This window comes from Urtica dioica, chromosome 2 (assembly GCF_054948205.1).
Source record: "Urtica dioica subsp. dioica isolate 48M chromosome 2, U.dioica_male_clone48M_v1_H2, whole genome shotgun sequence".
NCBI classification, from domain to species: Eukaryota; Viridiplantae; Streptophyta; class Magnoliopsida; order Rosales; family Urticaceae; genus Urtica; species Urtica dioica.
This window is the reverse complement of record NC_142757.1, coordinates 49,589,026-49,602,390: the sequence shown is the minus strand read 5'-3', so window position 1 is coordinate 49,602,390 and position 13,365 is coordinate 49,589,026.

Sequence of the window (13,365 nt, the reverse complement as noted above, 5' to 3'; positions counted from 1 at the left end):
TTATAGAGCCGTTGAAGGATTTGCCCAATTGTTTGTTCATCCATACAATTAATCGCACGTCACGGAAGTGAATTGAGCTAAGCTTGAGTAAAAATTGGACTACTTACAGAATCGGGGGAATCGGAGGATGAAGGAACTCCGGCGCAAGACAACCGCGCCGATCTTCTTCTCATCGCGATTGTTGATTTTCGCAAAACCCTAGAAATTTGAGGTCGAGAGTGATACAGTGAAGTGAAGGAGTGAGGACGAAATGGGTTTTCGAGATAATCCAGCTCTGATTTTAGCCGGAGTTAATCTTGCAAGAGAAGCTTTATAGAACGACGTCGTTTCGTCTCATTTTTTTTGGTGATACTTTGCTCTCTCTTTCTTACTCCCGCCATTTGTATTTTCATCTACGGTCCCAATAAGAAACACTTCATTTGATTAAAATCATTATTCAGAAAATTAACAAATATGTCATAAGACATTTTTTTTTTTGGCATAAATCAAACTAATTTTCTAACTTAAAAATTTGGGGATTAAATTTTGCCCTGAAATTGGATTTGTTTGATACTGTTTTGGCCATTTTTCATATTAAAATTCGAATTTTCGATTTAAAAAAATCAAAAATTAAGAAAATAGCCAATTTAAACGTTTGACATTCCTAAATAATCAACGTTTGGTAATTAAAAAGAACTCAAAATCACAAATCAAAGATGTCCAAATCTAAATAACAAATCATCTTCTAACAAGTCACATAAATGTAATGAATATTGTCGAAATATTTTTCTTTAAATGTCAATGGCCGATAATTTTTATTTTAAAATGTATATTTGCACCCGTCGCGATCAGAATTGGTCGTTCCACCCCAAACCTCCGCTCGTCATTCTGCCTCTTCTGCTGATTCCACCAAGTTCGCGTCTCTGGGAATCGCTCGCCCTCCTGTCACCACTCTTTTGTGGTTGCATCCCGTCACCCCGAGCTCTTCCGGTTCTTTGATTGTTGACGATGTTTTTTCCCCTCTCGTTGTGCTCTCGATCGCCTGGTCCTCTACTAGGATCTCTCTAGTGATTGGTGGTCACACGAACGTGTTTCTCGTCGCCAATCGCATACTCGCGTGCCTCCTACTTCGAGCTTTTCGCGCATTTCAACTCCTTCATATGCACTCGCATCTCTTCTATTTGGCACTTGAATCCCACCATCATCGTTACTAGCTCCTTAATCTCCGTAGATTGCTACTTTGTTGGGGTCGTCATCACGAGTGGCTGTGATACTAAATTGTTATGAATCCGGGATCTCAATCTCGTGATTCGTTCTTAGTAGGAAGTACTCGAATTCGTTGACGTGTTTAATTTCGTTTTTCACAACTACCGTCATATACACACTATTTCTAATTTCAAATTCAACATTAGCCTAATATTACATATTCAACCACAATTCCAAACACTACTTCTAATTTCAAATTCAACATTAACATATTATCACATATTCAACCACGATTCTAATTTCAAACATAAAGTTATCACTAAATGAGAAAACAACAATATTTACAATAATAGCATTACTCAAAAATCAAACGACACCCAAAACGACAACACAATAAATAAAAACAATATTTTATACTTAAAGAGTCGTTCAAATATCAAATGACGTTCGAAAATACAATAAAAATATAATAGAGAAAAACTCACCGGGATGAGAGGTTTGGCCGTAAGCACAGAGACACCGTCGGAGTGGCCCGAGGCTGTCAAAGAACTCAATACAGCTGCAAATCTTGAAAGCAAAAATAAAAATAAAAAATTAAACCGAATAAAATACTAAAGACAAAGGGGAAAAAAATTAAAAACTCGAACCTCTTGAGTGGCCAGCGGTGAAGCCGAAGAATACCAGCGGCACGGCGAGAATTAGAGGTGCGGTGGTGGAAACTAAGAATAGGGCGAAAAAACCCATTAAAAAAATCAAAATTTCGAATTTGGGAAGAAAAAACACAAAACTTAAATATATATATATATATAAGCACCGAGATTACATTTGGACGCGTGGACCGACGGCGACGGAAGCGGTGGACGGAATGGGGAGGACCGACGAAAGCTTCAAAGATCGACGGAATGGCAAAAATCGGTGAAGAAGAAGGAGAGAGCAGTATCGACGCGATTTAATTCTAAGTGTTGGTTTTATATTTGAAACTGGGCGTTGTTCGATTTAAAAGCTCGTGGACAAATGAGGATCCGTCACGTGGCAGGACGTCTTTCGGTCAACAAGCGACGCACTAGGTCTATTGCATCGCTTGCTGACTGAGCGATGCCCCACCACGTGGAGGCTCCTCGTTTGCCCGCAGGAAATCTAGAGCGTCGCTTTTATAGAGAATGACCCTCAATTAAAACCCGCCAACCCCGCGTTGTTTTTTCACAAAGCGACGTCCGAATTTTTACACATGGCCCATTTTTGTCATGCCGCGTCACATTTTGACGCAAAAAACAGATTGGGCGTCTCTAAAAAATCATAGTGACGCTATAGGGGTAAAGCTGAAAATTTAATTAACCGTGATTAATTGATAACCGAAATTTTCGGTTAAAATTAATTGTTAACCGAACATAAATTCAGACCAATTAATTGCAATTAACCGAATTGACCGTATCTTATTTAATACTATTATTTGTACCTAGAAGTCATAGGTTCACAGTGACACGCTGACAGCTACAAGCCAATGACAAACCAAAGGAATACACAATGGAATGAATATTTTATTAATAAACAACTATTATTATTTTCAATTAACCTCGGTTAATTGTTTTTTATTCGGTTAAAATTAACCGTACGGTTAATTTTAACCGAAAATTCAATTAAAATTAACCGTACGGTTAATTTTAACCGATTAATTTCGATTAAAATTTAAATACAAATTTTTTTTTTTGACCGAATTTTCAGCTTTATATAGGGGCAACGCGGACAGCCCATTTTGTAGTAGTGATACCAACAAAAAAATATTCATAAAGATTATAGAGACCTTTCAAAATATCTTCACCACAAATAAATATATGTATATATATATATATATATATATATATATATATATATAATATAATAAGTCTAAATAACAAAAACACTATTCATAGGTTGTTCACTATTTTTTTTTAACTTATTACATCACGCCACGTCATAGTTTTCTTACGTCTATCTATTTTTTTTCTCAACAATTGCGTCTACCTAATTGGTATTGTTTTACACGCATTGTCTCGTAACATCACAGCCCTTCGTCTCCCTCTTTATTTTATCATTACCTATCAGAACGAAAAATAGAATGGTTGGTTATCATCCGTCTTCACTTCTTCGTCAGCTAGGTTCGTCTTTTCCTTACCTCCTATTTCGTTGTCCACTCCGACGGTCCAACCAAACTACGTCCCACGAATTTACATGGGGCTCGGGAGGTCACGTGACCCCCCTCATTTTTATTTTTATTTTTTTATATTTTTTGTCCATTTTAATTTTGTTTTTAAAACAATTAACCTAAAAGCTTACAAATTAGCTCCACTTAATTTTTTTTTTTTAAATAAGCTCCCCTTGAATTTTTTTTTTAAAATTTGCCCCTCTTGGTGAACTTTTCTGATATGTCATTCATTGTGTGTGTGTGTGTGTAGATATATATATAATGAATTATATATATATATATATATATATATATATACCATTAATTAAAGAATATTAAATATCAAGATCAATAATGAAGTTTTATTAAAATATTAAATATCAAGATCAATAATGAAGTTTTATTAATATTAACCAGGATTTTGGCTTACTTTCTCATATATTAAAATTATTATACATGCGAAGACAGAACTTAAATTATAATGCATTGTGTCCTAATTAAAAAATAACTAAAAATCACAAATCAAAGATGTCCAAATCTAAATAGCAAATCATCTTCTAATAAGTCACGAGTCGCGAGTAATGAAGATTGTCGAAATAATTTTTTGAAAATGTCAATGTAGCCGATAAAAATAAAAAAAAAATAAAAAAACGTACATTTGCATCTGAGGTGTACGAAAAATATATATGTCAACGTAGTTTCGCATATTTTTGCTGGACTACAAATACTTGCCGGACATTATTCGACGAGCACTTGAGGCGACTTTTCTTCTCCGGAATTTGGGGGACGCTCATTTATCATTTTTTGTGGGTTTTGTAGCAATTCTTGACCATTTTTGTTTGTTTAAGATGTGTTTTTATTTTTCAAAAAGCACCCACCTTCACATTTTATTAGTTACCCTCAGAATTAAGATACATAATTTGTTGAAAATTATATAGATAAAAACATCGGTCGAACACGATCGACTTGAAATTGTGGTGTCATCTCGAATATTTTAGACACATGCGATAGAAAATATAATTGCACACAATTTTAATTTTTTCAAGTGGAGATTCAATTGTAATGTGAGATAAACATTAACCTTTATTTTTCCTAAGAAGAAAAAACATCAACGACACTTGATGAGTGATTTATATACTATCTGCTAGAGAGCCAATAAACCCGCAATTAGAAAACAATTCTGAAGAGAATATGTCACTAGTTAAGTAAATTAAGAAGAAATATATTGATAAATAAATAGGTAAGAATAATAATGTCTCCTATGCACATCTGACAACAAAAGTTTAAGAAAAATTTTCAATTTTATAATATTAGCCATTTATTAGGCAATTAGTTCAACAAAAAAATAAAAGGTAATATTAGTTTTCAACTACCAACAGCTTCACGTTCTATCCTTTCCTAACCAATCTATATTCACTACGCGATCACTAAACGGTAATACAAATCCCATACATCACGCTTTAAATACTTTTCCAATACCAACATTTAAAATCAATCTCTGCCAATATAGAAAAATAATCTGAAGCTACAAAAACGTGACACGTTATATAAATAAGGATAAAGACATAAACCTACATCTTCTTCTGTAGGGTCGATCGGAAACGACACGTCGTTGGACACATCATCTATATGGTAAACTTTATGTTAGTCGGTCACACTCACGTCACGCATATATATACCCCATCGCTTCGAAACGTGGCTAGCTTTCATAATGTGTTTGGTTTAAATAATGATTTTATTTTAATATTATTAATGAAGCTCTTATATACATTAGTAATTGTTATAGCGTCCTTTTTTCCTTGTTGAAAAATGACTCCTATCTAAATAACAGATCAATGCCCTAAAATAAAATCACCAACTCAAACGCATGCTTGTATTAAGACTCAGCAAATATCCTACAAACAAGAGAAATTGCTCCATTTGCTACTAATTTCATAACATTTTCCCACTTTCTACCAAAAGACTAATTTTTCCCAAAATACCACCATCTATATCAACAATGTTGACATTTATTTTTGTCTTTCACTATGAGATGTCAACATTGTTGACATAAATGTCAACAATGTTGACATCTCGGTGGCATTTTGGGAAAAATTAGTCTTTTGGTGGAAAGAGGGAAAATGTTATGAAATTGGTGACAAATGGGGTAATTTCTCTACAAACAATACATCAGATTGCAAGGTACTTGGCTCAAGTTATCGACCAAAATATCCGGATTCGCAGCCAGTGGCGGACCCAGGTGTACCCTTTGGGGTGCTTGAGCCCCCTCTCCAGCCCAAAAATTTGGACAAAAAATTTTAAATTTTTTTTACCTTAAATTTTTTTTTGGCCCCCCACCTTTTGAATTCTGGGTCCGCCACTGTCCTCAGCCATGCCTGCCTCAAGTCCTCGTCCACACGCTTCAAGCATCGGCGCCAAGTACTTAATCATGATGACTTGGATCCTCGACCACCTTGTTCCGAGACCTTGGTTGTTGGACGTATTCACATGTCCACACTCACTTAGCAAAATTATAGGTTCACACGTCCACATTAGTTAGCAAAATTATAGGTTTTAATTATCATTTATTGTATTCAGTATATATTAGTTCTGATACATTTCGAGATATGTACGCAATATCTATTGAGATATTTTTGGAGTCTTTATTAGTTAAAGGTTTTATAGTAGTAGTTACCAATTTTCATGCTTTTCCTATTACGTGTATAAACTTTGTAATCAACCTATATAAAGGTCATATACGGAGAATAAAGGATATCAATCTTTAATTAATTCACATTTGAGTGTGCATTTTAATATTGGCCAAGCAATCATCGACCCCCTTGGCCCAAGACTTCGGCCAAGCCATCTTCGGCCATGACCCGAGTCCTCAGCAAAATCATCCTCTACCACCTTGGCCCGAGTCATGTGCACGACCCGAGCCCGTGGCCAAACTATCCTCAACCACCTTGCCTCGAGTCCTTGGACACATCATCCTTGGTCAAGAGTCAAGACACGAGTCCTTTGCCAAATTATCCTCGAGTACATTAGCTCAAGTCCTCGACCACATTGTCCTCCAGCCCAAGCCCACGGCCAAGCCATCCTCTGTCACGACTCGAGTAGTCAGCCAAGCCATCTTCGTCCGCTCCACCACGGAATCACAATCAAGAGTCTTCGACTGTCCCATTGTCGAGGACTTCCCTCTTCTTGTATCATTGGCCCAACTATCTCCAATACTCATCAAGCCCCTCGAGCCTATGTGACTCTTATAAGTACCTCACTCCACACAAGTTTGAATTATTTTTTTTTAATATTATGTGTCATTTGCATTGCGGGTCATCCTTTGACTCTCAACCTCTTCCTTGTTCTTCACCGTGAAGGCCAATGCAAGAGTCTTCTCCATCCGTGAAGATGAAGTTCGAGCAGGATCGTCCACCGTTGTCACATGTCAAATTTTCATGGACTCCTTCTCTGCATATGCGTTGATAGATTCAGGAGCCACACATTCATTCATCGCATCTAGAAAGTCTGATCAGTTAGGTGAGCATCAAAAGGAATTCGCGTACCCGTTTGTTAAAGCTACGTCTTCTGGAGGAAAAATACCAGTCGTTATACTGGTATAGAGATGTGCCTATCCGAATTCAGGATTGGATAATGACAACAGATTTGATTGAATTGAAAATGGTGGACTATGACATAATCCTCGGAATGGATTGGTTAAGCACGCACCATTCAATCATAGATTACCGAAAGAAGTCGGTTTTGTTTCATAATCCAGGGCTTGGATCGTTGCAGTTCCAAGGATCCTCTCGGAAATCAAGTTTCTCAATCGTATCGACAATGAAGGCTGTGATGTACCTTAATTTATCTCTCTAAAAATTCGTAAACGAGCTTAGACCTCTCACCTCGGAATAGCAATTAGATTAATGTTAAGTCTAAAAAAAAATCCCTTCGTGTTCCTATACTTCATGTTTCCTTTATTTTTCTATGGTCAAGAAAGCGGAAATATGCTTCTAACGAGAATAAGACAACAAATTCAAAGATTCTACCATTTTTTTACTCATATATGCGATGCTAAAGTTCGGCCTTAAGTTGAACCATGTACGGTTCTAAATGTTGATCCAAAATCAGCACTAACAATAAATAAGTCATTAATAAGATTATATCTCAGTAATTTTCAAATCTTTTGAATAAATAAATTTAAAGTATTAGAAATCATTTTCAAATTTATCACTTAAGTTCTCAGTCTTAAAGATAAATTTCGATAATATTATTGCTAATATAAAAATAGCCATAAAATTTAATTCCTCCCACTTATCTTTACTTATTATGAGTATGAGCTCTTGCGACTATTAATATTTACTAATACATGACAAATAACGTGTCATATAGTCGAAATTCGAATAACATGCTTATTTTCTCAACACAACCCAGCTATCCCCAATCGTGTATCAAGTATCAACTACATATATTTGTACTTATCCTATCAATTTAAATATAGTATTTTCAAATTAGACACAAACATCACTAATATAAAAAAAAATTGGATAAAAATCACCGAATATTGGTGTTGACACTTTTTATCACTGATATCATCATAAATTTATATATTTGTATGATGATATCGTCATAAAATAGTGAAAAAATATTGGAAAAAAAAATTGGCGATATTTATGTATCCAAATCTTCACCATTGATAATATTTATGTCCAATTATGAATTACTTAGTAAAAATTTAGAATGTATATATATGTGTGTGTGTGTGTGTGTGTGTGTGTGTGTGAGATTGATGGAGCATTTTAACATAAATTTAATGGAAACTGTCACTAAACACTTTTAACGTCACTCGATATGACAATGTTTGTAAAACGTTTTTAACAAATTTTAACGTTATTTTTTTAACATCGTTAATAACCTTTTGTCTAGTGTTTTTTTTTTTTTTTTTGGAAAGGTAAGAGGATGTTTCATTAAACACCAGCACCCTGTGAAACAACAAGTCCCTTTTGTCTAGTAGTTTAGTACGTAGATTTATTGTCATATATATATATATATATATATATATATATATATATATATATACTAGTTTTATCTTCGCGCTACGCGCGAATGATTTTAGCATATTATAAATGATAATAGCAAGTAAAATTTGTAGAGGTTAATTTGTGCTATCAAGAATCGTAAACAATGGGCATCAAAGAAATCGACGATTAAGAAAAAACTAAAAAAAATCATGAACGAATAATAAAATGTAAAAAATTTATTTTGTACATTGATTAGACTTTCACATGTAAATAAGACTTGCGTTCACTTTCTAATGAAATATAGAAACACATATAAGGTGAAAGTACATAAATATCAAGGATAAAAAGAAAGATAATTTGATAAAGGAAATATAAAACTAACATACCCTCAAAATAATGTATATTATTGATATAGTATAATATAGTATCAGTAATTATGATTATAAAATACATAAAAAAATTATAAAAAAGATATTGATGAGAGAGAGAAAAAAAAATAATATACATTAAAAAAATATTTACAAAATAGATTAAAAAAACTAAAAAAAAAGAAGATATAGTATAATTAAGAAAAAACCCTTAAAAATCATGAAAGAATAATAAAATGTAAAAAATTTATTTTGTACATCGATTAGATTTTCTTGGGTAAATAAGACATGCGTTCGCTTTTCAATGAAATATGGAGACACATATAAGGTGAAGAGAAATAAATATCAAAGAGGAAAAAATATAGAATTTAATAAAGAAAATATAAAACTAACATACAGTCAAAATAATGTATGTTATTGATATAGTATAATATAGTATCAGTAATTATGATTATAAAATACATAAAAAAAATTATGCAAAATATATTGACGAGAGATGGAGAAAAAAAATAGTATACATAAAAAAAAGATTTACAAAAGAGATTGAAAAAAAACTAAAAAAAAAACGATATAGTATAATTAAGAAAAACCCTTAAAAATAATGAACGAATAAGAAAATGTAAAAAATTTATTTTGCACATCGATTAGGCTTCCATTGGTAAATAAGACATGCGTTCGCTTTCCAATGAAATATGGAGACGCATATAAGGTGAAGAGGGAAATAAATATCAAAGAGAAAAAGAAATAGAATTTAATAAAGAAAATATAAAACTAACATACAGTCAAAATAATGTATGTTATTGATAGTATCAGTAATTTTGATTATAAAATACATAAAAAAAATTATACAAAATATATTGATGAAAGAGGGAGAAAAAAAACCAATATAAATATAAAAAAATTTACAAAATATTAAAAAAACAAAAACAAAAACAAAAACAAAAAAAGAAAGGCAAAGAAAAAAGAAATAAGAAAAAAGAAAAAAGAAAAAAAAACTGGAAACGCACAAAGGCAAAAAAAAAAAAAAAAAAAACCCCCGCCACGTGTCGCCGCCTGGCGACGCCACGTGGCGGTCTGTGGATGAAAGTTGAAAGGGGAGTTTGTGTTTATTATCTATGTTATAGATATATATATATATATATATATATATATATATATATATTATCTGTATAAAGATAAAAATAGACACCCTAATACATCTTCTGCGCTAAATTATTACCTTTTAATGGTGAGAACGAAGATACGATTAAAATTTTCGGGTATATAGTAAGAGAAATTGCTCAATTTGCCACCAATTTTATAACATTTTTTCATTTTCCATCAAAAAACTAATTTTGTCCAAAATGCCACCGATATGTCAACAATGTTGACATCTCATAGTGAATAGCAAAAATAGATGTCAACATTGTTGACATAGATGATGACATTTTGGGACAAATTAGTCTTTTGGTGAAAAGTGGGAAAATGTTAGAGAAATTGCCTAATTTACCACCAAGTACATAACATTTTTCCACTTTCCACCAAAAGCCTAATTTTTCCCAAAATGCCACCTCTATGTCAACAATGTTGACATCTAATAGTGAAGGGCAAACATAGATGTCAACATTGTTGACATAGATGGTGACATTTTGGGAAAAAAATAGCATTTTGGTGGAAAGTGGAAAAATGTTATGAAATTGGTGGTAAATTAGGCAATTTCTCCAAATGTTATGAAATTGGTGGCAAATGGGGCATTATTCTCTCGTAACATATCAGACTAAAACACGAGAAATAAAAAAATTGGCTGTTTCATTCCCATTGTAATTTTAGTTGGCCATAGTTTGTCTTTTATAAGTTTTTACCAAGATAAAGAATCGTAAAGATGGTTTTTCGGAACGTGTTCACATGATTATCGTTCCTCTGTTTTTTTGTCCATGTTCCTTAACTTGAGATTTGGGGGGTCTCATGGGCGGTGGATCGTTCTCGTCGGAGAAACCTTTCTCTTGCCCGAGGTCTGTACCCATATACACCAGACAAACAAAAGGGAGACCCAAATTCTGAACAAAATAATGCAGAATGTAGATGAACAAATCCAGCAACAAAATCACCCATCGATCATGAGTTCGGAGTCGAGCTTACCGAGCTCGATTGGAGAAGAGAGAGAGAGAGGATGAGGCCTCACTCTGCGGCGGAGAAGAAACAAAAAGAGAAAGCCCTAATTTATCACAAAATCAAACTGGAGAATCGCTTTCGAGGTGCTTCGCATCCAATGGGCTTCGGTCCTTCTCCTACCTTTTCATGATCACTTGCCGGTGGTGAACGATTCATCCTTCTCCGGCGCTAGTGTTAGGGTGGTTTTGTTTATTCTAGAAAAAAAAAATGGTGTTTTCTTTGTTAAAGTTCAATTAATGTTCAAACAACTTTTTTTTTTCTGTGTCCAGGTAAAGTCGAAAAAAAGGATTAGGAGAGGGAGAGATGTTGTTTTTGTTATTTTTAATGAAAATAAATATAAATTTGATTAGTAGATGAAATATAATGGCATTTTAATAATTCACATCACTTCCCTCAACACGTGATGGGCACGTGACTATTTTCGGTCTATTTTGATGAAAATATTAAAAGGTGGAATAAAAAAATTTTGAGGTCTAAATTGAAGGGGTGAAAAGGCAGCTTTTAAAATTTTGAAAGACGATTGTTAGAGTCGTCATAGTTTAGAGGACAAAAATGTCATTAATTCATGATTAAATGGTATGTAAAATATAAGCGCCTAGGTGGAAAAGTGTTCTATAACAAATAAGATTCAATATCTATCTATATGATTCTCTGCCTTTTTATCCAAATTTTTATATCAACCAAAGTGATAATGAGTATCCTTGTGGGCAACAAAGAATCAAAAAGCAATGAAATAGCAAAAAGTAGTGAAATATCTTTAAGTGGTGACGATAGTAATGTCTCGAGGATTTAAATTATGATTCATTATGTATATAGTTATATTTACACTTTCACATTATATATAGCCAATTTATTTTTTTTATAAATATTAGGTAAATGACTATGTTCATGTATTTACACGCGTAAATATTTCATCATTTTATTTCAATAAAAGAGAAAATCAAGAATGTAACGTTATGTTTGTGGCACATTTATCTAGTATTTACGAAAAAAGTGATTATATAACAATGTAAAAGTATAAATATGGCTAATTATCTAATTATTTGTTAAATTATAATCTTGCTCTACGTTGTTATCAAAAGTCATAAATATCTTCCTTTGTGATGTCAAAAGCAATGTTTGTTCGAACCGAAAAGTGACACAAAAATATCCACTATCTTTATAAGAAATCCACAAAAATAAAATGGGATTGGTTTATATTCCACGCTGTATATAATTATTTGTCTGCACAGTTGTATAGATCAGAGGATTTGGGGTAAGATAGTTACCCATGTTAATGGATTTGAAGTATCAATTTAAAACATGATTAGGTAGTCAAAGATTGATTTGTATCATATTAGTTGCAAAAATATGCGTAAAGCATTTATCATTAATTTTTGACACGTACGTATATACTCCTATGATATTTTTAGTTTCATTCAAGCACATGATTTTGTTTACCAACTCTGCTTCCCATTAGGTGTTTAATTAGGGGTGATGCAGTTAAATAGCTAATTTAAAGTTATGAAATTGTAAAATAGTCAAAATTTGTCTTAATTTAGTGAAATAATCAAAATGTGCAGTAATCTGGTTTCATTTTTTTTAAACCAAGATTAATTTTTTTGAAAGTGATAAATTACTTCTAATAATCGTCAAAAATTTTAATCTTGGCTGTCAAAAAAAATTTAAACGTAAATTTGGCTATTTTGCTGAAAAGTTGAAACTTTGGTTATTTTACTAATCAATAAGTTTCAAACAATTATTTTGTACAATTTTTCCTTTAATTAGCTTCTTACTAATAATACTGCCAGATTAGTTAAGTGAAACTTCGGAGCAATTAAATAAGTTTAAAACTACAAACAATAACAATCAAGAGCCGCATATATTAGATAAGTTTTACAAATTGAAATATATATTTATATATACATATGTATAGTACGTAACTTGATTTAGTGGTAATTCCACATCATTTTTAAAGTGGAAGTCGTGGGTTCAATCACAATCGATGACAATATTGAGTAACTACCAAAAATAAATTAGTGTCCGGTTACTTAAATTTTGGAATAATAGAGACCAAGATGAGAATGTTAGTAGTACACACCAGAGCCGTCTCAACTAAATCGGAGGTCCTGGGCGAAGAAAAAAAAGGGGCCTAATTTTTTTTTTTCTTTCAATAATCCCAAAAAAATAAAAATAAAAATAATTAACATGAAAGTCATTTTTTTTTGTCTTTTGGCCTTTTTTATCTTATTAATTTCAAATCACAATTTTTTTTAGTTTGAATATGGTAAAATTATTTAAAACAGTGATTAATAAGAGAAAAAAAAATTGGAAACTAAGATGTTGTTATGATAGAAAAATATATTATTAGAAAAAGAATGAAAATTGATATATTGTATTTTAAAAATAAGATACCTACTATAATTATCACACTTGAAGCAAGTTTAAACAAAAGAAAAACAATAAATGAGATATTCTTAGAATTAAAAAACAAAATGATAAAATGAAAAAACTTTAATTTTTT